The 20,729-nt window shown below is 42.7% G+C and overlaps 1 protein-coding gene across 1 annotated transcript in view; it reads left to right on the top strand.

The window, feature by feature from the left end:
• LOC124613517 (hemicentin-2-like) overlaps positions 1 to 20,729 on the top strand; it is a 1,448,717-nt gene that overhangs the window by 220,999 nt on the left and 1,206,989 nt on the right. The window lies entirely within an intron of this gene.

Genomic DNA, 20,729 nt, shown 5'->3' with positions numbered 1-20,729 from the left:
AATAGGAATTTGAAAAATCTGAGTTATGTAATTTTTCTAATACAAAGACGATACCAATAGTTTTTTAAAAAAACAGAAACAACACTTTTCAGAGAAATGAAGAAATTTACGAATGTAGGTGCATTATCTTGGTTATTAATAAACCACTGCAGCTGTATTTGGTCCTTTATTACTGGATCACTACCGGTTTTCATAGCTCTAAAGCCACATCTTCAGGTGAACATCTGTTTAACAGTAATTCCATAACTGTCACGAAAACCAATATTGACCCAATAATAAAGGACTAAATACAGCGGTTTATTAATACCCAAGATGACTACTCACAGCTGGGGTTGCCCTACCTGCAAGGTTGTTTGCATAGGTGAATTATTTACACTTGCGTTAATACAGTACCCTTTCCGGTAACAGACACAATATTGCAAAGACTGTGTAACAGTGACAGGCTACACAGCAGAAGGCGTCACAGAGTAAGAATCTTTCCAGTCTATTGTAATGCAGTCGAGAAACGGACAAATAACAACTAAAAAGTGGTAAACAGTGGCATTGATTAATGAATCATGCATTTTGCGAGGAATGTAAAATATAAAGCAACCTAAAGATAAATCGGTGTAATAATCAGGACACAAGCATAGGCAGTAACTCATATTCTCGGACATTGGTTCCATGTCATCCTAGGGTATGAGCGCAGGCAGTAACCCATATTTTCGGTTATTGGTCACATGTCATTCTTGTAGCATCTCCTTACCGACGTTTCGATTTTCGTGATAAGGGCTTTTTCCAGGAAATGAGAGCACATTCTGTACCCCTCCTAATAATCTCTGTTATTTGCATTCCCCTCTGGGTAGTGGAAATGGCCATGTTTCCACGCTTCAACATTTCGTTAAAGTGATTAAAGGATACAAGAATGAAAAGCACTGACGTGAATGAAAACGATTGTCTTCATTTGACGTGTTGGTCATGCTTGTAGTCTTGAATCATAGGATATGGTGGTGCTGTAGGCTGCAGGTAACATTTCCTAGATGAGGGATTTGGATAGTGATGTCTCTGGAAGGAAAGAGACACGAGAAACTGTATAGGGGATGTATAGGGAAGGACCAGGTGACGGAGTGGTGGGAGGGTTACAGATGGTGACAGAAACCTTTGTCACTGAGCCATTATTTATGCCCGGGTAGGTTGTAATTTATGGGATGAGTGTTTCTCAAGAATGATTTTATCGCCTGGGAAGGGAAGGTGGCTGAAATTGGAAATTATCCTGGGAAAAGACACGGATGCGTGAAGATGTGAAGAAGGTGGCTTAAGGTCATAGAGCCGCGATGTCAACGAGTGGTAAAGTAATCTTGATGATTGAGGAGGTATGGGAACTTTGTAAGGCGGTACAAACTACGGATGAGGGAGGGTGGGGCCAGTGACATATTGCGTGCCCCTAGAGTCATCTCGACACTGTTCGTTTTGACAATTCAGAACGTACATTCGTTGAAGTTGAAACCTGGTGCGAAGTTACACAGACTTAACAAAGGACAAAATCCGATATAAAATTGGTTTTGCATCTGCAGTATAGCAAGACTAAGCAGCAGATGTTGAATAACGTTGACGTGATAGTCGTCAGCGTCAACCGGCAGTGCGGTGTACTAGGGTTGGAGGTAGGCGTTGAGCCTGTGTTTATAGTTGTATAATCCATGTCGCTGCAAACACTCCTTTCTTATTACATTTTTTCCACGTTTCAGGATTTTGAAAGTTATCTTCCTGATGCTTGCCCTTTGTTCCAAGTAGATTTAGAAAAGTGTTATCCTAAATTGTTATTAGATTTCAAGTATTGATGAAATATTAATAATATAACTGCATGTGGTTTCAAATAATATCTTAGGTCTTCGATATATATTTAGGCCACTTACAAACAACGTGCACTAACGTAAATTACTTCTGCAAAAGTATATTTTCTGATAGTGAGCTTAAGCTACAACTGGGATACAACAAAACGATAACATCTTTGATATACCGACACGATTTATGCGTCTGTGCTTTTGTCTAACTCGATCGGTTGTCGAGGTCCAACACTGCTGATCGTATACACCATTTTCCTCATTTTTATTCCAGATAATTTTTTTGGACAAATGCACCACTGGACGGAATAAACCACTCAGCGCAATACACATTACACGGGCCGTTAATGAAGGCTTGAGTGACGGAAACCACTTCTTCTTCAGTTAGCCTCTCGCGAGGCTCGTAGATGACTTTCGATCCTCTCATCAAGTGAAACTTATCTACTCAAGGTCTTCAGTATTTCATAGCTGTTGAGCCGTAATTCTCAAATTTCTTCACCTGAAAATTAGAGAAATAAATCTTAATATAGGCAACATTCACAAAATGTTTGTGATTGTCGCAAATTTCGCAGTATTTCTGTCAGCCTTCTTGGTGTTTACTCTAAATTAATATATTAATAATTATAACAAAAAGATACGAGTGGAATAATAATAACAAGATGAACAATGGAAACTGTGTAAGTTCAGCTAAAAGAAGTTATGCGAAAGCAATAGGACATTACGAGATTATGTTTAGGGTAAATACATGACACTGACTGTAAAAGTGAAAAAGAGTCCAGGAGCTACAAAAAAAGTAGTTGTATACTGACAGTTCTCATGTGCTCACCTTGCCTCTGAGAAATAACTACATTCTAGCAAACATTCCACAGTTACTCGTACCATCGCTTCAAGGTACCGCTATTTTTCAACTTAGCGGTTGCTCTGGAAATGTTAAAGCAGTAAGGAAACATCCATCATAATTTCAGTCTCTATAAATAAGGTTCTTTTTCCGTACCCAAGTGGATCAAGAAAGTTCTGAAATGAAACCTGCATGACGGACGTAAATAACTCTCAGGGTCGCTCTATGAAGAGTAGACGTTGGGTTGAAAGGGTAGATCGCATCTCGACGCCGGGTGATGTATAATGACAGCTGAGTTACTGAGGGAATGAACACAGTTTTAAATACTCCATCTTCCCCTACCCTAGTGGAAAATAGATTAGCCGATGGCGAGGCAATCGTTGACCTAGATAAATCAGGGACATATTTCTTGAATTAAAATGTGGCATCTGCGTACTGGTATTTAAAATGCCCGGAGTAAGTTCTGCCGGATTATCCACCGAGAGTCTCGGGTGTGCTGCATCTAAAATCAATAATTAAGTCCTCGGCACTAACTGCGTCATAAACATGTAACGAAAGATAAACTAATACAATAGCAACTACTAGGTGACGTACTACAGAGCCTAAAGCGTCCTAATAAATGCATGATTTACACTGACATGCCGTCTCTTTAAACTCATTAATGTTTGCTTTGATTTCGAAACACAAATGTTCACACCAGAAGTGTCCATTTCCTAGCTTCATAATGTACCGTATATTTCCTGTATTAAAACGTGCTGTCAACTCTGATTACGACCTTCGTCTCACTAATCCCCCATTCCTACGTTCGCTCGTGTTTCATGGCCGCCAACACGGGGTTCACAGTAACCAGTTTCAGTCTTCCATATCTGCATTAGGACAGCCGTGACAATTATTACTCAAAAACCAAAATATGCATAAATTAATATGCATGTAATTTACCTTAATATAAATGGAGAAATAATTTTAATGAAAGACGCCAAACGCGTTAAATAATGCCCATATTCGGCTAAAAATGCACAGAATTCTTATACCAGAGAAGCGAAGAAAGATGGTGAACCTCAGCTTTGGACTCGAGATTGTGTGCCACGTACTTCGTTCAGTTTAATAAATCTTAATAACGTTCGAGACTTGACACTGCTTTTGATGATGTACTCATCGAACGAACTGTTAGATTATGGCCTCGATAGCGATATTCAAAATGAATAGGCATGAACCCAACGGAACAAGTTGCTATATACATTTTTAAAACTGCGACGGGGCTTGTTACCTCGTTGCCTATGGAATAATAAGTAAAAAAGTTACTGTCGCTTTAGTTCATGAAAATTGTGAAATTTTTTATGGTGTATTAATAAGATTCAAGTAATATCAGGTTGAATGTAGGTACAACAATTTAGATAAAGTTCCTCAACTACCAATTGTTAAAGTTAAATAACAATGGTTAGCATCTTTTTTCATACATACTGAATGTAGACTGTTGACTGAATATTCAACTATGAAGTTACGTGTATCCAAAACAGCTCGAGCCCACAATATAGTATTTAGCAAACCCACTACACGACTAAAATAACTGAAAACTGTTTGAAGTCGGATCAGTACTAATACAATATAATGCAAGACTGAAAGGTACATGATGAGACGATGCTAAATGCCTACCAATATTGAAATAAACAGTCACTTCAATCAAACTGAGTTACACTCAGTCCGTGTAACTCCAAATCAGATCCGGCTTAGCTCGCAAAATCTCCAAGTTCCACGGAACTACTGGCAGAATGATTCGGACCCCCGATTAAAGCAGATTCCTCTAAGTTCACACTGAAGTTTGGTGGAATATTTCCAAGTATTATAGCCGTCTTCACGGAAACTTCTAATTCCAAAAATGCACAGTTTCGCAACCACCCAAATCATCATAGATTTTGCCTTGCAGCTCCGTCCACAACAGAACTGATGCGTACAATGGACGTTTTATACTAAGTATCTACTTCACTTAACGCCTGTTTACAGTCCTTTACACAATAATGCATTAAATCTGGATCCGCCATCAGATGAGCACTAAAAATCTGAATTAAATGACATACTGATTGAACGTCAAGGAGTTTACTCACAAATTACGCTCACGCGTATTTTAATCGCAATTATCAAATTCAGCTTACGCTCTCTCTATCTTGCTGGTAGTGTAACTGTTTTCGCCTATGACATATGCTGACCTTAATCAAATGTCCACGAAAATATTTTTAATTAATAGAACGTGAAACTAGGTCAGTCGTGCCTACAAACGAGCGCTGCTAACTGGTAGTCTGATCGCTTTTAGGCCATTAAATGTTTAGTAGCTTTTCTATTATACACTAATTTTCCGTTAAAGGAACTTTCTTGGCGCTGTAAAATCTCTTTTACATCATCTGTATAGGATAGCTATACATCCACTGATTCGTTGAACCTAGGAATTACAATTAAGAGCAACTTAAATTGGAAAGAATACATAGATAATATTGTGAGGAACGCGAAACAAAGACGGCCCTTTGTTGGCAGAACACTTAAAAGATGCGGAAAACCGACTAAAGAGACAGACTACATTACACTTGTCCGTCCTCTGCTGGAATATTACAGCGCAGTGTGGGATCCTTACCAGGTAGGATTGGCGGAGGACATTGAAAACGTGCGAAGAAGGACATCTCGTTTCGTGTTATGGCGCAATAGGGGTGAGAGTGTCACTGATATGATAGGTGAGTTGGGGTGGCAGTTACTGAAACAAAGGCGGCTTTGCCGCACGGGTTTAGAAGAGCGGTCTAAGGCGATGCGGTCATGGACTGTGCGGCTGGTCCCAGCGGAGGTTCGAGTCCTTCCTCGGGCATGGGTGCGTGTGTGTTTGTCCTTAAAATAATTTAGGTTAAGTAGTGCGAAAGCTTAGGGACTGATGACCTTAGCAGTTAAGTCCCATAAGATTTCACACACATTTGAACATTTGAAAAGCGGTTTTCTTTGCGGCGAGATCTATTTACGAAATTTCAATCACCAACTTTCTCTTCCGAATACGAAAATATTTTGTTGACACCCACCTACGTAGGGAGAAATGATCATCATAATAAAATAAGAGAAATGAGAGATCGAACGGAAAGATTTAGGTATTCCTTTTTCCCACGCGCCATTTGTGAGTGGAATGGTAGAGAAGTAGTATGAAAATGCGTCGATGAACCCTCTGTTAATCGCTTAAGTGTGAATTGCAGAGTAACCATTTAGATGTAGATGTAGATCCTTAAAACGATCTGTCATGCTATACTGCACTTGCGCAAATATTTTCAATGCTGTTCGTCACTTTGCGAATGCAGTCAGGTGGATGTGGCATCTCGTCTGGGTAGCTAGGGGCTACGAGGTATATGGATCGTACGTCACAATTATGGCACTACAGCTCTTACAGCACATTACTGCTTCGTACAAATGTAATACTTCGTAGCTGCGTATTTAACTATTATGGTGTCCGAAAATAAAGCAACAAACTGCTATTTCCCCTCCTGTGTCTAATTCACGATATAATCAAACAAACTGTCAACAGATGTCTGTACGATCGTGTGCTGCACAAAAGATGGCATTTCGGTCAACGGAAAAACACGCCAAGGATGACGTCAGGACACCTATCAAACGGAGTGGCGTTTCCCGGCCCACATCCAACAAATGCTGTGTACACAGTCACAGACAGTGCATTATGGCACAGAAAAGACACCTGCCAGACTCTCTGCGATGGAGGGCCATAGGATGAATGGTAGCAGGAGAGTCACAAACTGATGGGGCCCGACGGCTTAATGTGAATCGTTCTGTCGTTTCTCGGATGAGGCGACAGTTTATAGAGACCGGAATTGTATCCTGGAGATCAGAACAGGGACGACTATGTGTAACACGAGAGAGACTGGACCACTATTTGGCTGCGAGGGCACGACGGTACCGCCTTACTACTGCACTGAAACTAGCATCCGACCTCGCATCATCCCTTGGATGTGTTGTATCAAGGCAGACGATGTACAGAAGGGTTCTGCAGAGTGGCCTTTATTGTCGGAGACCTGCTGTTTGTTTACCTCTCGCGTGTCTTCACGGAAGGGAACGTACAGAGTGGAGCCGTCAAGATGCCACCTGGACGGTCGAAGGGTAGATAATGTTCTTTTCACAGATGAGTCCCGATTAGTTCAGAAGAGTGATTCTCGAAGGATTGACATCAGGAGGGCACGTGGAACACGATTTCGGAACCCAAAGATTAATGAAAGAGACCGATATCGAGGTGGATCCCTAATGGTGTGGGCAGGGATTATGATGACCACTCGAATAACTTGTCATGAAATTGTACCGGTGAATAAGCAAGATTTAACTGCTGTCAGGTACCGTGAGGAGATCTTGGAATTTCATGCTCAATTGCTGCGAAGTTCTATGGACCCAAACCTCGTATTGATGGACGATAATGCTCGACCTCATAGAGCACAGGTGGTTGATTTTTTTTAAACGGAAGATATAGCTCGCATGGCGTGGCCTGCTCGCTCTCCCGATTTGAATCGCATTGAGAATGTCTGGGATGTACTAGGGTGATGGCTTACATCACGTCAGCATCCACCAACCTGTCTCTGAGACTTGCGAGCAACTCTGCAGGAAGAATGGGCGTTATTGCCTCAAAATGAGATTGATGACATCATTCACAAGATGTCCCCATCGTTTTCTGGCCTCTATAAGAGCCTGAGGTGTTCACACTCCATACTTAGCACATTAACAAGTTGTCAGAATTTGTGTGCAAGTTAATTAAGTTAGAAAAAAAAACAAGGATGTTTTTGTCTACCGCTATGCATGTTGCAGTTGATTACATTTTTTCTACTTTACTATAACCTGTTTATACTGTTTTGTGGCAAAATAAGCGCTAATTTTTCAATTTCCGTTTGTTACTTTAATTTTGGACACCAGTGTACACTCAAGGTCTATATAACACATGACAAAGTTAGAGTCTTGAGAGGGTACCTTTTCATTCACATACTGATTTCTCTCCTGGCCTCTGACGTAGCCGAATGTTCGCAGTGCACGCTCTAAGAAGAAAGAAAGAAAGAAAAGCGCGGCACCACGAATGAATTATCCGAATGTGACGGAGATCGGTAGTGTGATGTACACGTACAGACAAACAAATCATTACAATTCCAGCAAAAACTGGATGATTAACTCAAGAGTAAGGTCTTCACAAATCGAACAAGTCACTAACGCGTGGTGCCGCATGTTGTGCCCTTGTGCAAGCAGTTATTCGGCTTGGCATTGATTAACAGAATTGTTAGATGTCCTCCTGAGGGGTATCACTCCAAACTCTGTCCAATTTGCTCGTTGGATACACAAAATCCCCAGCTGGGTGGAGGCCCGCGCCCATAATGCTCCAACCGTTCTCCACTGGGGAGAGATCAGCAGACTTTATTGGCCAAGGTAGGGTTTGGCAAGGACGAGGACATGTAGTATAAACTCACGCCATGTGTAAGCATTATGCACACCGCATCTACCGATTTCCATCCCATTCGGGTAATTCCTTCGTAGTGTGTTGACATTTTTTTTCCCCTTAGAGTGTATTTCGGCGTATTTCCTTTGGGCCCCGGGGTAGCGCACCCGTTTGACAGTTCCGTGTGGTCCTAGACACGCCACCCTGCGGGCCACCGCGGGCAGTCAGCCACCCAAGTCATGGCACAATGCGGGTAATTCAGACACCGCGCTACACCAAAATCAAGCACTTGAGCTCAGTTTGTAGTACATCGTGTTGCATCCTTTTGTATGAATTGGAACGTCGTACTCCCTCCAGACACCAGCGTCCAACATCTTGAGCTGCAATTGAGTTACCTCATTGAAAGTATTTACAGCGGGGTTAAAACTATCGTAAAGGCGAAGGGTGGACGCACCCTACATCCAGTCTTCGCTTACGAGATATACCTAGTTCTCTCTTTCGAGTCGGCCGATAATCCATTATCGTTTTTGGTAACGGTTCAATCCCGTCTCCGGCCATCCTGATTTAGGTTTCCCGTGATTTCCCTAAATCGCTTCAGGCAAATGCCGGGATGGTTCCTTTGAAAGAGCACGGCCGATTTCCTTCCCCATCCTTCCCTCACCCGAGCTTGCGCTCCGTCTCTAATGACCTCGTTGTCGACGGGACGTTAAACACTAATCTCCTCCTCCTCCTCCTCCGATTTTGGTAATCTGTTTTCTGCAGTTCTATCAACACGGTCCTTCCATTCAATTACATTCTCTTATGTCTTGTCATCAACTGAAAAGATTTTTAAATCGAATCTTTTTGTTTCATTCCTTATTTTATCCATTTTAGTACAGTCTGTTACATGCCCCATGAACTTTAACTCTGTATGGGTAATTTTTCTTGTTTCTTTACTTTCCATGATTCGGAACCGTGTACAAGAGTACATACAGTACAAATTTTATAGAATTTCAGTTATGTTTCTTTCCTTGTTTTTCTTCCAAAATTGCTTCCAAATGTTTCGCAGTTATCTTTTTTATAACTAAACTAATATCACATCCTAGAAAACTCAAGTGGGATACTTGTTCTAAAATTTTCTCATTTATTATTATTTCCGATCTGAAGGGATTCTTTCCTTTGGTAGGTGCTACCTTTGTCTCATTTGCAAAGATAGTTAAACTGTAATATATCTTTTTTGGCATAATCTATATACTGATGTTATTTTCTGTTTCCTGCATAATTATCTACCGGCATACAACAGAGTATTTAATGGTACACTAGATAGTATTTTAATTCCTAAGTGAATTTCATCTTTCCACTTCATGAAGAGGTCGTCAGTATATAAATTAAATGAAATTGGTGATAGATTACATTTCTGTCGAATACCTAGCTTTATTAATATATCTTGAGGTCTCCCAGAATTATAATATGTTCCCCCATTCCTCCACTGCTAATTCGTCAGTACCCCCATTCCTCCACTGCTAATTCGTCCTTACTTAGGGGTACTCGGGTAGTCTTGGTTCCGTAGTGTTTTTCTTTCCCAAATAGTAAATCATACACGTGTACATTCTTTGCTTTAAATTGTTTCAAATGATCCATAATCGTACCACTTAACCACCATCGCCACTGAGGTTTGTCTTCCCAGTGAACGCAACAACACCAAAAACAGTGAATTCGACACTAATGTTCGTTTCTGTTATAGTTGCAGGTCATCCCCTTTCGTAACGGCACCTAAAATCTTATATACAGGGTGGTCAAAAAAGTGTCGAATACTTTAAGAGGTGGTAGTAGCCCGATGAACATGTTCTAAAACGCATACCTTCCGAGATAAACATGTGTTAATAGGAAGGGCTGGGCGACTCTTGGTTGCTGATCTCAGCAAAGTCGCTGCCTTGGCACCCCATAAAATGTGTCGGCAGGATATTATGATGTGGTACTCAGAGTACCCTACCTACCATTAGGCGGCTGCAGTCAGTTGCGTGGCTCGAGTCGTATGGTAGGATACGTTAGTTTTAGTCGTGTTTGTGTGCCTTGTTGTGTAGTACTGTTAATCTTGGGTACGTAGCGTGGTGTTTTACCTTTTTCCAAACGCGGATTCACTAACGTTTTTACTGTATTGCCCTGTTTGTACGAACAAATAGCCTAGTACATTTACATTTTCCCTCTACCACCACATGTTAGCAATGGAAGCCTACTACTCTACAAGTGAAACGGAGAATACAATGTTCTGCTATGGTTTAGAAAATGGACGTAGCCTGCTAGCACGTGCCCTCTACACTGAAAAATATTCACAGCGCATAGTGTCCTCTGATAAGCTGTTACGCAGACTTTTCAAGAGTCTGAGGGACACAGGTACCTTTGCGCCTCGGAAGACTGACAGTGGCAGGCCCCGCATAGTCAGCACGCCTGACATTAGAAGCATCTGCTACGTTCAGTGGAATTATAACCGTCGAGTTTGGTGGAAGAAACCCCTAGAACCAGTGTGCGACGATTAGCAGCAGCAGAAGGCGTGTCTCACTCTCCTATTTGGTGGTACTTCATTGGTGGTACCCATATCATCTACAGCGCGTTTAGACTCTACAGCCCAGGATCATCATGGCAGACGGTGGTTCAGTCAATGGCTGATGCAGAAGCGTGCCGCAGATGCACTGTTCACATATACAATTTTGATTCCTATGAGGCATGGTTCATAAGAGATGGTGTTGTGAATTTCCATAACCAGCGGGTATGATGCAAGTCCCCAATCAATTCAGGAAAGAGGAGAGCATCAACTCCGATTCTTAGTCTACGTATGGGCGTATGTACTTGGCGACAGGTTAATAGAGCCTCACGTGCTACCACAAGGTTAGGTGGGGGGCTTTATCCGGACTTCCTCATTTCTGTATTGCCTAACTTGCTGATGGCTGCGCCATTGCGACAACGAATACAAAAGTGGTTCACGCACGATGAACCAGCACACTTTCGTCACAATGCACATGAACATCTGACGCAGATATTTCAGGAATGCTGAATTGGTCGGAGGGGGGAGGGACAACACTTTGGCCTGCTCGTTCCCAGACCTCAATCACCTAGACTTTTGGTTATGAGGACACTTGAAGGAATTGGTCAATGCCACTCCAATCAAAAATGTGCGGACACTATAGGGTCGCCTCTTCAATGCATGCCAGCAGGTAGAACAACAGGGTGCGTCATTCCTTACGCCTGAGGGCAGATGGGAGCATTGTATGAAAGGATGCCAAGTTGAACACCTCCGGTAAATGCGTCCTTATCTCAGAAAGTATGCATTTCTGAACCCAAGTTTATTGGACATACCTCAGCAAGTATGACTTTCCTGATCCATAGTTATTGGACTTACTTTTCATCTTTCTATGAGCACTTCTCAACTTATATCACGCTTTTTTTCAGACACCCCACATAAGAAAGTTTACAGCGCAGTATTTGGAACAACAGAAAACCTCGACTGGCTTAAGCAATAAAGAAATATAAAAATGCCCACAAAGCAATACTGTATCAATATACGTCATTCAGAAACGAAAAACAGGAAGTGCATGGCATCTAAAGTGAAGTGGCTACACGAACAACGTGAAATATAAAGAATGTGTTTGTCGGAAGAGCAGATTCAGAAAACAGAAAAATCATAAAATCTTTCGGAAAATTTAAAAGCAAGTACGTCAACATCAAGAACTGAAAAGCAGTTCCACTGTTGAAATGACAGAAGAGCGACGATCGTACAAAAGGACATACACTCCTGGAAATGGGAAAAAGAACACATTGACACCGGTGTGTCAGACCCACCATACTTGCTCCGGACACTGCGAGAGGGCTGTACAAGCAATGATCACACGCACGGCACAGCGGACACACCAGGAACCGCGGTGTTGGCCGTCGAATGGCGCTAGCTGCGCAGCATTTGTGCACCGCCGCCGTCAGTGTCAGCCAGTTTGCCGTGGCATACGGAGCTCCATCGCAGTCTTTAACACTGGTAGCATGCCGCGACAGCGTGGACGTGAACCGTATGTGCAGATGACGGACTTTGAGCGAGGGCGTATAGTGGGCATGCGGGAGGCCGGGTGGACGTACCGCCGAATTGCTCAACACGTGGGGCATGAGGTCTCCACAGTACATCGATGTTGTCGCCAGTGGTCGGCGGAAGGTGCACGTGCCCGTCGACCTGGGACCGGACCGCAGCGACGCACGGATGCACGCCAAGACCGTAGGATCCTACGCAGTGCGTAGGGGACCGCACCGCCACTTCCCAGCAAATTAGGGACACTGTTGCTCCTGGGGTATCGGCGAGGACCATTCGCAACCGTCTCCATGAAGCTGGGCTACGGTCCCGCACACCGTTAGGCCGTCTTCCGCTCACGCCCCAACATCGTGCAGCCCGCCTCCAGTGGTGTCGTGACAGGCGTGAATGGAGGGACGAATGGAGACGTGTCGTCTTCAGCGATGAGAGTCGCTTCTGCCTTGGTGCCAATGATGGTCGTATGCGTGTTTGGCGCCGTGCAGGTGAGCGCCACAATCAGGACTGCATACGACCGAGGCACACAGGGCCAACACCCGGCATCATGGTGTGGGGAGCGATCTCCTACACTGGCCGTACACCACTGGTGATCGTCGAGGGGACACTGAATAGTGCACGGTACATCCAAACCGTCATCGAACCCATCGTTCTACCATTCCTAGACCGGCAAGGGAACTTGCTGTTCCAACAGGACAATGCATGTCCGCATGTATCCCGTGCCACCCAACGTGCTCTAGAAGGTGTAAGTCAACTACCCTGGCCAGCAAGATCTCCGGATCTGTCCCCCATTGAGCATGTTTGGGACTGGATGAAGCGTCGTCTCACGCGGTCTGCACGTCCAGCACGAACGCTGGTCCAACTGAGGCGCCAGGTGGAAATGGCATGGCAAGCCGTTCCACAGGACTACATCCAGCATCTCTACGATCGTCTCCATGGGAGAATAGCAGCCTGCATTGCTGCGAAAGGTGGATATACACTGTACTAGTGCCGACATTGTGCATGCTCTGTCGCCTGTGTCTATGTGCCTGTGGTTCTGTCAGTGTGATCATGTGATGTGTCTGACCCCAGGAATGTATCAATAAAGTTTCCCTTTCCTGGGGCAATGAATTCACGGTGTTCTTATTTCAATTTCCAGGAGTGTATATGAAAAAGAGGAACAGTATGGTTACTTGGTAGAAAATGAGTAGTGTGTTAATTTGGCGGATATAGGGGAGTAAATTCATAAGTTTCACAGAGCTTTCGAAGGCATGCGACCAAGACAGTCAGAAGGGACGGATATTACACGAGCAGAATTTTTAAACTCACAGAAGTGATTCACTATCCTATAATTCGTCCTCACTTTCAGAAAATATTGTGTTGGGAGTCTGCAACCGTTACACACTCGTTGCTAATGACAAATGGGTGAAAGATGGCCAAACGATCTGGTGGCGTAGGGATCTGGATAGATAAGGAAAAGATTAGTTGACACATATGCTGTTTAGATAAATACAATTGTACTGAACTTGCTGCACTGCCACACTGTTGATTAGTTATAGTCCTGGCTAGCAATAAACAGAGGTGTGACACGGTCATGAGTGTGTATACCCTGGACGTTAGCCGGTAGAGGTAACTAACAAAAACTTGAGAAACGTCCAGCACCGACTAGCAACACGGAACTCTCACAAGAACCACAGAACTACAAGTAGAAGATTGGTGCCCTGGTGCCCGCCGCTTATAACATTGTCTTGGCGGTCATCAGTGGTCGGCGTCCTGGAGGTTCCTCATTGGCAGCGATGTTCAAAGCACCGTTCGAGGCGCCCTCAGGAATCTTGGAGGCGCCGTCTCTGGCAATATAGATAGCCTACGATACTATATAGTATAGCAATGTTATCAGCGAATATCAATTTTGAACCCACTTCTGAACTCTTGTATCCTCCGTGTTGCTTTTTCGTTCTACGCACTGAACATTGTGGAAGAGAGGCTATTTACCCTACTTACATGCCTTTTTCCTACTTTAATCACCGAGCGAGATGGCGCAGTGGTTAGACACTGGACCCGCATTCGGGAGGACGACGGTTCAATCCCGCGTCCGGCCATCCTGATTTAGGTTTTCCGTGCTTTCCCTAAACCGCTCCAGGCAAATGCCGGGATGGTTCCTTTGAAAGGGCACGGCCGACTTCCTTCCCCGACCTTCCCTAATCCGTTGAGACCGATGACCTCTCTGTCTGGTCTCCTTCCCCAAAACAACCCAACCCAACCTACTTTAATCCCGGGACATCTATACCGGAACACAAGTCATCCTTGTCTTCCACTCTCGTTTCACCTTGGTTCTTGTACATATCTGCGAGCGTCGTTTCGTACTAATGCCTCAATATCTTTTCAAAGATGTTAATAAATATGGGAAAACATTCTTTATGTATTTCAAATGTGAAGTTTCTTTAGAACGTGTGGGAAATTTCGAATAGTTCCCGTAGATGGCAGAGCCATAGTGAACCATCAAAGTGCCCTCTACGAGAGACGCTCGTTACAAGTAACATGCGTTAATTGAAATCTTGGTTGTGGAAAATGAAAACATACTGATCATCCATAAGCGTTGGTATGCAGTTTATGATGATGCGCATTAGTGCCGTTAGGTGAAACTTATAGAGAATTTAAGCGTCAGAAACTGATCTCCGCAATAGATCACGTTGAGGATGTCCTGTCACAGCCACTGGGTCCATATGGTGACGCATGGATGCCCTTGTTTGTCCACACCGGCGAAACACAACACGACTACCGGCTCTACAGCTGGGGGTGAGCAATGACTGGTAACTCTGGATATTCGAATGTGTGGTCTAGATGGGTTCCACGAAGGCTCACAACAGATCCTAAGATTAAGAGACAAGTCATTTCATGTGAGTTGTTGAAGCAGTTTGAGAGCAAAGGACACACTTTGAAGATGATGAATGCGTAATTCGTGCAATACCAAAACATGACTGCGAGCTTTGGACAAGAGCTTCTACGAATGGGGAACGTATAATCTCTCACAAAGTAGGCGTAAGTCTGTGGGAAGTGATGCAGATAAAAGAAATATTTATTGATAATGTTACCAAACTCTAATTTTGATGAATAAATATGGTCTGACGAAGTAATCGTGAGGCATTCTTTAGTGAAAGACGCTTATAGATTACCCGCCTTTCTCTGAGTCGTGTATCTGATTTCCTGACAAAACATCTTGCTCAGTTTTATATTATCGAACGATTATTCCACTCCGACTGGTCCTAAGAAAGTGTTTTGAGTTTTGTTGCTGCCACTGTGAAGTAAAATGTGCCATTTCGCCACTTACATTTCTTTCATCTGCATATTATACTTCTCAGTAACTTGGATGACTCAGCTGTTAAATTGATTATTAGTACTCACATTTGCTGTCATTGGGGCCTTGTGGATAATATTCTTCTGGAAGTCCAGTGATACATCTCTCGCTTCATACATTCAGCACGCATAGCCCGCAAAAACGAGACTTATTGAACTTCCTGTATTTTCACTTGCCTGCATTCCTTTGTTTACTTCAATTTTATAATGTGGTCTTTGAAATTTAATTGATGTAGTCGGCTTCGCTACGGAAGCTACGAATCCATTGTATCCTACTGATTTCAATTTAATTAGCTTGGAGAGTATTTTCCGCTAGCATATTGAGTGATTCAGTTGCCCCTACGCGAATTTCTCTGCTCGCTACGCACTACTAGTTCCACAGAAAAATGAATAGAACCCTTTTGTATGAAATCTATTGCATTTAAATTCTGTACGTTTTAGCTAGAGACCGTGGTTTCCCAGTTATTCAAGAAAAGCGCGGTTGAAGGTCACTTTGGTACTTTTTTCTTGAATAATGCGAAAACTGCGGCCTCTGTCGCAAACATCTCCCAGTACAAAATTTAGCTGCATAAAATTTCTTACAAAAAGTTCGTGTTATTTTTTTCTGAAGGACGAGTAGTTTGGACGTAGTGAGCGAGAGAATATGAAAACCTCGTTAGTGGTTTTTGGAGGTGTCAGGCATTGCTATCCACAGGTAGGGGCAGCCAAATCACCCATTGCTTTTCTTCAGTCTTCATCTATGCATTACACATTCGGTAAAGGCATACATAAAGTCAGTATCAGAGATTGCGAATTACGAATTGTAAGCAATGGCGCTTCTCAGAGATTAAAGAAAACTCGCCCACTTCTGCTGATCCGCTTGTCTTTACTTCAGTACATCTATTCTATACCACACTACTCTAGTTTTTCATTAGTAACCAAGTTGCTTGTATAGATGATTATCACACTGCCAGGCTATGGTATTTGTAAGGGAAAATGGTGAGTTACTGAAAAGAGTCATGAAATGCAATTCAATTATTTAAAGCAGTGTCGATTAGGTTAACGGGACAAAAGAGAGGATTCAACAATGCGGAACACCTTTTCACAGAATAATACGCTTACTGTGTGCGTTTTGACGTTTTCCAGATTGTAAAGAAACGCAGGAAGGTGGCCAAATATAATTTTCCCCGTTAAATTAGTTCCAGTTGTACCAGTGTTAGATGACTGTAGAACATTTAAAGTTTCTCACCTTTTGTAAATAAAGTTTTAATTTTTTGATTTTTGTTAAATTTAACCCTTACTGCGTTCAGTAACGCAGAGTAATACGAGGGCTGGTTCTACCACTATGCAAGAGTAGGCTGCCCTCCAAGGCATCGAAATTTTTGGGGTGACAAAGGGCGGGAAAAATTAATTTCAAACCAAAAGAGCGAAAAATTTCACGAAATGAGTAGAAAAAATGAAAAAGAGAAAAAATTTGAACAACAAATTGTTTTCAAAAGCGTACGGAACTGTTACTAAATAATCCTTTGACGAAAGTAAACACATTTGGCGTCACCTACCCTATAACTAAAGCAGCCGCTACTGAATCTCTGTCGAGCGCTGGAGCGGTGGGTTGCAATCTCGTTGCGCCTTGATTCCATACCTCTTGCAACCTCATAGTCAAGGGAAGGCCGGATTCCGTTAAGATTGCAGACGGGGCCATAATCAGTTATTATTGGTTGCCTTTCACAGTTACCCACAATTTATTTTAAACCAGTGATTCCAGACTCAACGACAAATGAAAATACCACACGTTATTAATGAAGAGATAAACAACTGTGTAAATAATAGAGCTTTCACTGAGTTACAATTTAGCAAATCACCATTAAATATAGATACAACAGATAATGTTCTAAAAGCAAGCGACTGTGATCTGGTCAGAAGGCCTTACACGGCAGGAATGGCAATAAATTAAGAATTGCTTAAAACTCGCTGATACTTACAAATTAGATATTGAAATATTAAAGGCAAGTCACCACAAACACTACAGACGGCATCAGACGCCAGGAAAGGCAGTAAATAAGATTTTAAAGACTTACAGCGTAAATACAAATACGAAATTAGAATTTTAAGGAAAATGACCACAATCATGGCTGAAGGGTTTACACGCCAGGAACGGAAAAAACATTAAAAAATTTATAAACCTGCTGTGAAACAGCAAATACGGTAACAAAGGTTAATTAAAAAAAACAAGCAACTGATCACCAAATGGACGAAGCAAGATGATAATAAACTTTGTAACACAACCCTTAACATCCACTGAACACTACACTACTAGATTTATTCCAGAAGGAGACCAGAACTATTAACTATACATATATAACCTTTAACGTAGGCATTACAAGGTATTGTAATAAATGAAACAATAATAAAACACAAGGACCAGTACATAAGTTCCTTAAAGGCTACTGAGGCAGATTATACCCGCAGAAGGCGTGAACTGAAGGAGCTTTACACTGAACTACTGGCCATCATACCTCCTTTTAGAACACACATGTCTTACAAGAAGCAAGGGACCCCAGACGGTGCTCCAGGAATCGACCTATTAAAAGGTCCGGCAACAAACACTTTCATGAGCGATGAGATAGGCAGGCAAGAGTTGCATTCACTTCACAAGATGGTACCTCAGCCTAGTGGCAGTCTAACGAACGACTAAAGATAATCATGCTGAAGCTACATGATGTCCGGTAAACCAAATTCAATGATGGAACAATACGCCAAAGCCGGAACTGGCGCTCTGCACTACGTCCCAACAATACTGTGCTTAGAGTGACCAGAACGAGAAAGGAATCACTACCACCAGAGTAGGAGAATCACCAACCGGCCTACAATCAAGAAAGCTTTGAAAACTACACTCCTTACCAGGCAGCAGCGGAAAGGCGAGGCAACGTACACTGCCGTTACACAAACTTACCCCAGGGCAGGTAACTGGGGCGTTAGCAGCCACCAGGCAAGAAAAATTACCGCTGGTTAAGCTTAACAAATTGTAACAAGTTGAACGCAGTAAATAGTAATAAGCAATCGAGGAAAGCTAATCAGATCCGCCTTCCCCTAGCACTTCACTCGCTGGTCTTCACCTTGGCGACACTACGAGTAGCAACACTAACTCAAGTCATTGGAAAATCGTGAGATATCACAATGGCGGAGGTTTCTCTACTTGGATTGAAATGCACTTATCTTAAATGTTGCTGGATTCGGTTTACGACGAGGTCGTGCACTCTTGTGACCACAGCCCTTCCATCCGGCAGTCCATGTGTGCTTCCAGCGGTCCCAGTGTGTCCCCACACTGTGCGGGCCTGGCTCCTCCTGAGTCCCCAACCAAACTCGCACACTCACACGACCCGGAAAAACAACGACGTCGCCCCAAAGATAGGGCAACCGTTACTACATACCGATAACCGCCACTGCTGCCACTAGCGGACAGGACACGCTTGCAAAACCGAGTGGCGCCAGTCAACACGAGAAGAAGACAAACAACTGCAACCATGCCAATTAAATGATACTGTCTGGCCTCCAAGAGAGGGAGGAAACGTACAAACAGCACCAACGCATGCCGCAGCATGGCTCACCTCACTCATTCCTTCTTTTTGTTCTTGTCCCAGCACTTAACTTGGCAAACCTCAGTTGCAAGGAATTGAGGACAAAGCGTGAAGACTGAGGATTGTCCCCAGAAATGAAGGGGTATGACCACCTTACTTTAATGATTAAAAGTTTAATTATTGCCCTCTTGGGTGCGTTGGTGGTGGATTGGTAAGAGAGGGCAGGAATATTGAGAAGCCCAAGGGTAGTAAAAATGCTGGGACGTCATTTCTCAATTCTTGCAGGCCAGCAAAATACCTAGCAAAGGCCCTGTGATACTTTCCCTTGTAAACAGTCTGTGTGTTATTATTTTATGGATCCTCTGTAATTGTACAATAATCAGTATGTGTTGCAGAAGTAAGTATACAATGTGCGTGCCGCTATAAGTCAGAAACAAGTCCCGGTACTATCAAGAGACATACATGGGGTGGTAGCCCTCTATCCTCCATCCATGAAGAAGGTTCCCGTTCTTATCCGAAAGACACGCTTTCCAAGATATAAGGACTCGAAAGTTTCGCTCTCCAGATATCTAGAATACCCAGAGTGTTTCAGAACGTTCTACAGCATTCGAGAGTATTCCAAAATATTCTAGAATGTTTCGGAATGTTCCATAATGATCCTGGATGTTTCGGAAGGTTCGCGAATAGTCTTGAACATTCGCGAAGATTGCAGAATGTTTGTGAACATCCCGGAACGTCCTGAAAACTCTCGAATGCTGTGGAATGTTCTTAAACATTGTGGACCATTAGAAGGCTTTTTTTATATATTCTGGAATTCGTCACTGGTGAGGCTACCCATTCGTAGGAGTATATAAAGCAAAACCCTTCATGGGTTCAAACGTCAGTTTCTTATCAGTGACGAAGGGCAGGAACTGAAACAATAGTTCATTGAGTGAATAAAAACAAACAGTGAAGTGAGAGTAGTCAAAGTGATACTCTGACTGAATATGAATCCGAAATAAAGTGTGTAAAGTGTGCATAGTATATTTTTTAATAAAATGATTTCATTTATATTTTAGCCACTGCCCAAAAGTAAATGAGGATGATACCTTGCAAAATCTGAAGCAAACCGGCGAAACCAAAAAGAACAGCGAAAAAACGGTAGAGCGCAAGGCATGTTTAAGTTCCCAACAGACCACAATGATCACCATGAAAAGCAGAGAAGCCGAAGAACAACGAAACGAAAGCACTGAAGTGTATAAAAGACTGCGAACTCAAGACAGCCATGAAAATATCCCCCTACGAGAAGCGCGGACGGGGGACAAGTAAATAGTAGAACATAACACATAAAGCACTCCACTACGATCCGACGAAAGAACATACCAAACTAAACATGTAATCCGAAAAACGCAACATGAAAAAATTCTGTACAGAAATATGCATGATGAAAAAATTCGATTACCACTATCCCAACATGGGATCATTACTACTACTACTACACAACGAAGTCTATAAATTTGTGCAAATATATTTAATCGAAAATGAGGAAACAGAAACTGATGAACGGTGCATAAATATCAGGGGATTGATGCGATAAGTAGTCCAAGATGTAAAGAGGATCTTACACAAATACAATCAATTGATTCACATATTCGAAACAGCACTAGACTGAATGATTTCTGATGACTATAAAGTTATAATTAGAGACAACAAAAGA

The sequence above is a fragment of the Schistocerca americana genome, chromosome 4 (assembly GCF_021461395.2).
Source record: "Schistocerca americana isolate TAMUIC-IGC-003095 chromosome 4, iqSchAmer2.1, whole genome shotgun sequence".
Classification (NCBI taxonomy): Eukaryota; Metazoa; Arthropoda; class Insecta; order Orthoptera; family Acrididae; genus Schistocerca; species Schistocerca americana.
This window is presented reverse-complemented; position numbering and strand designations above follow the sequence as displayed.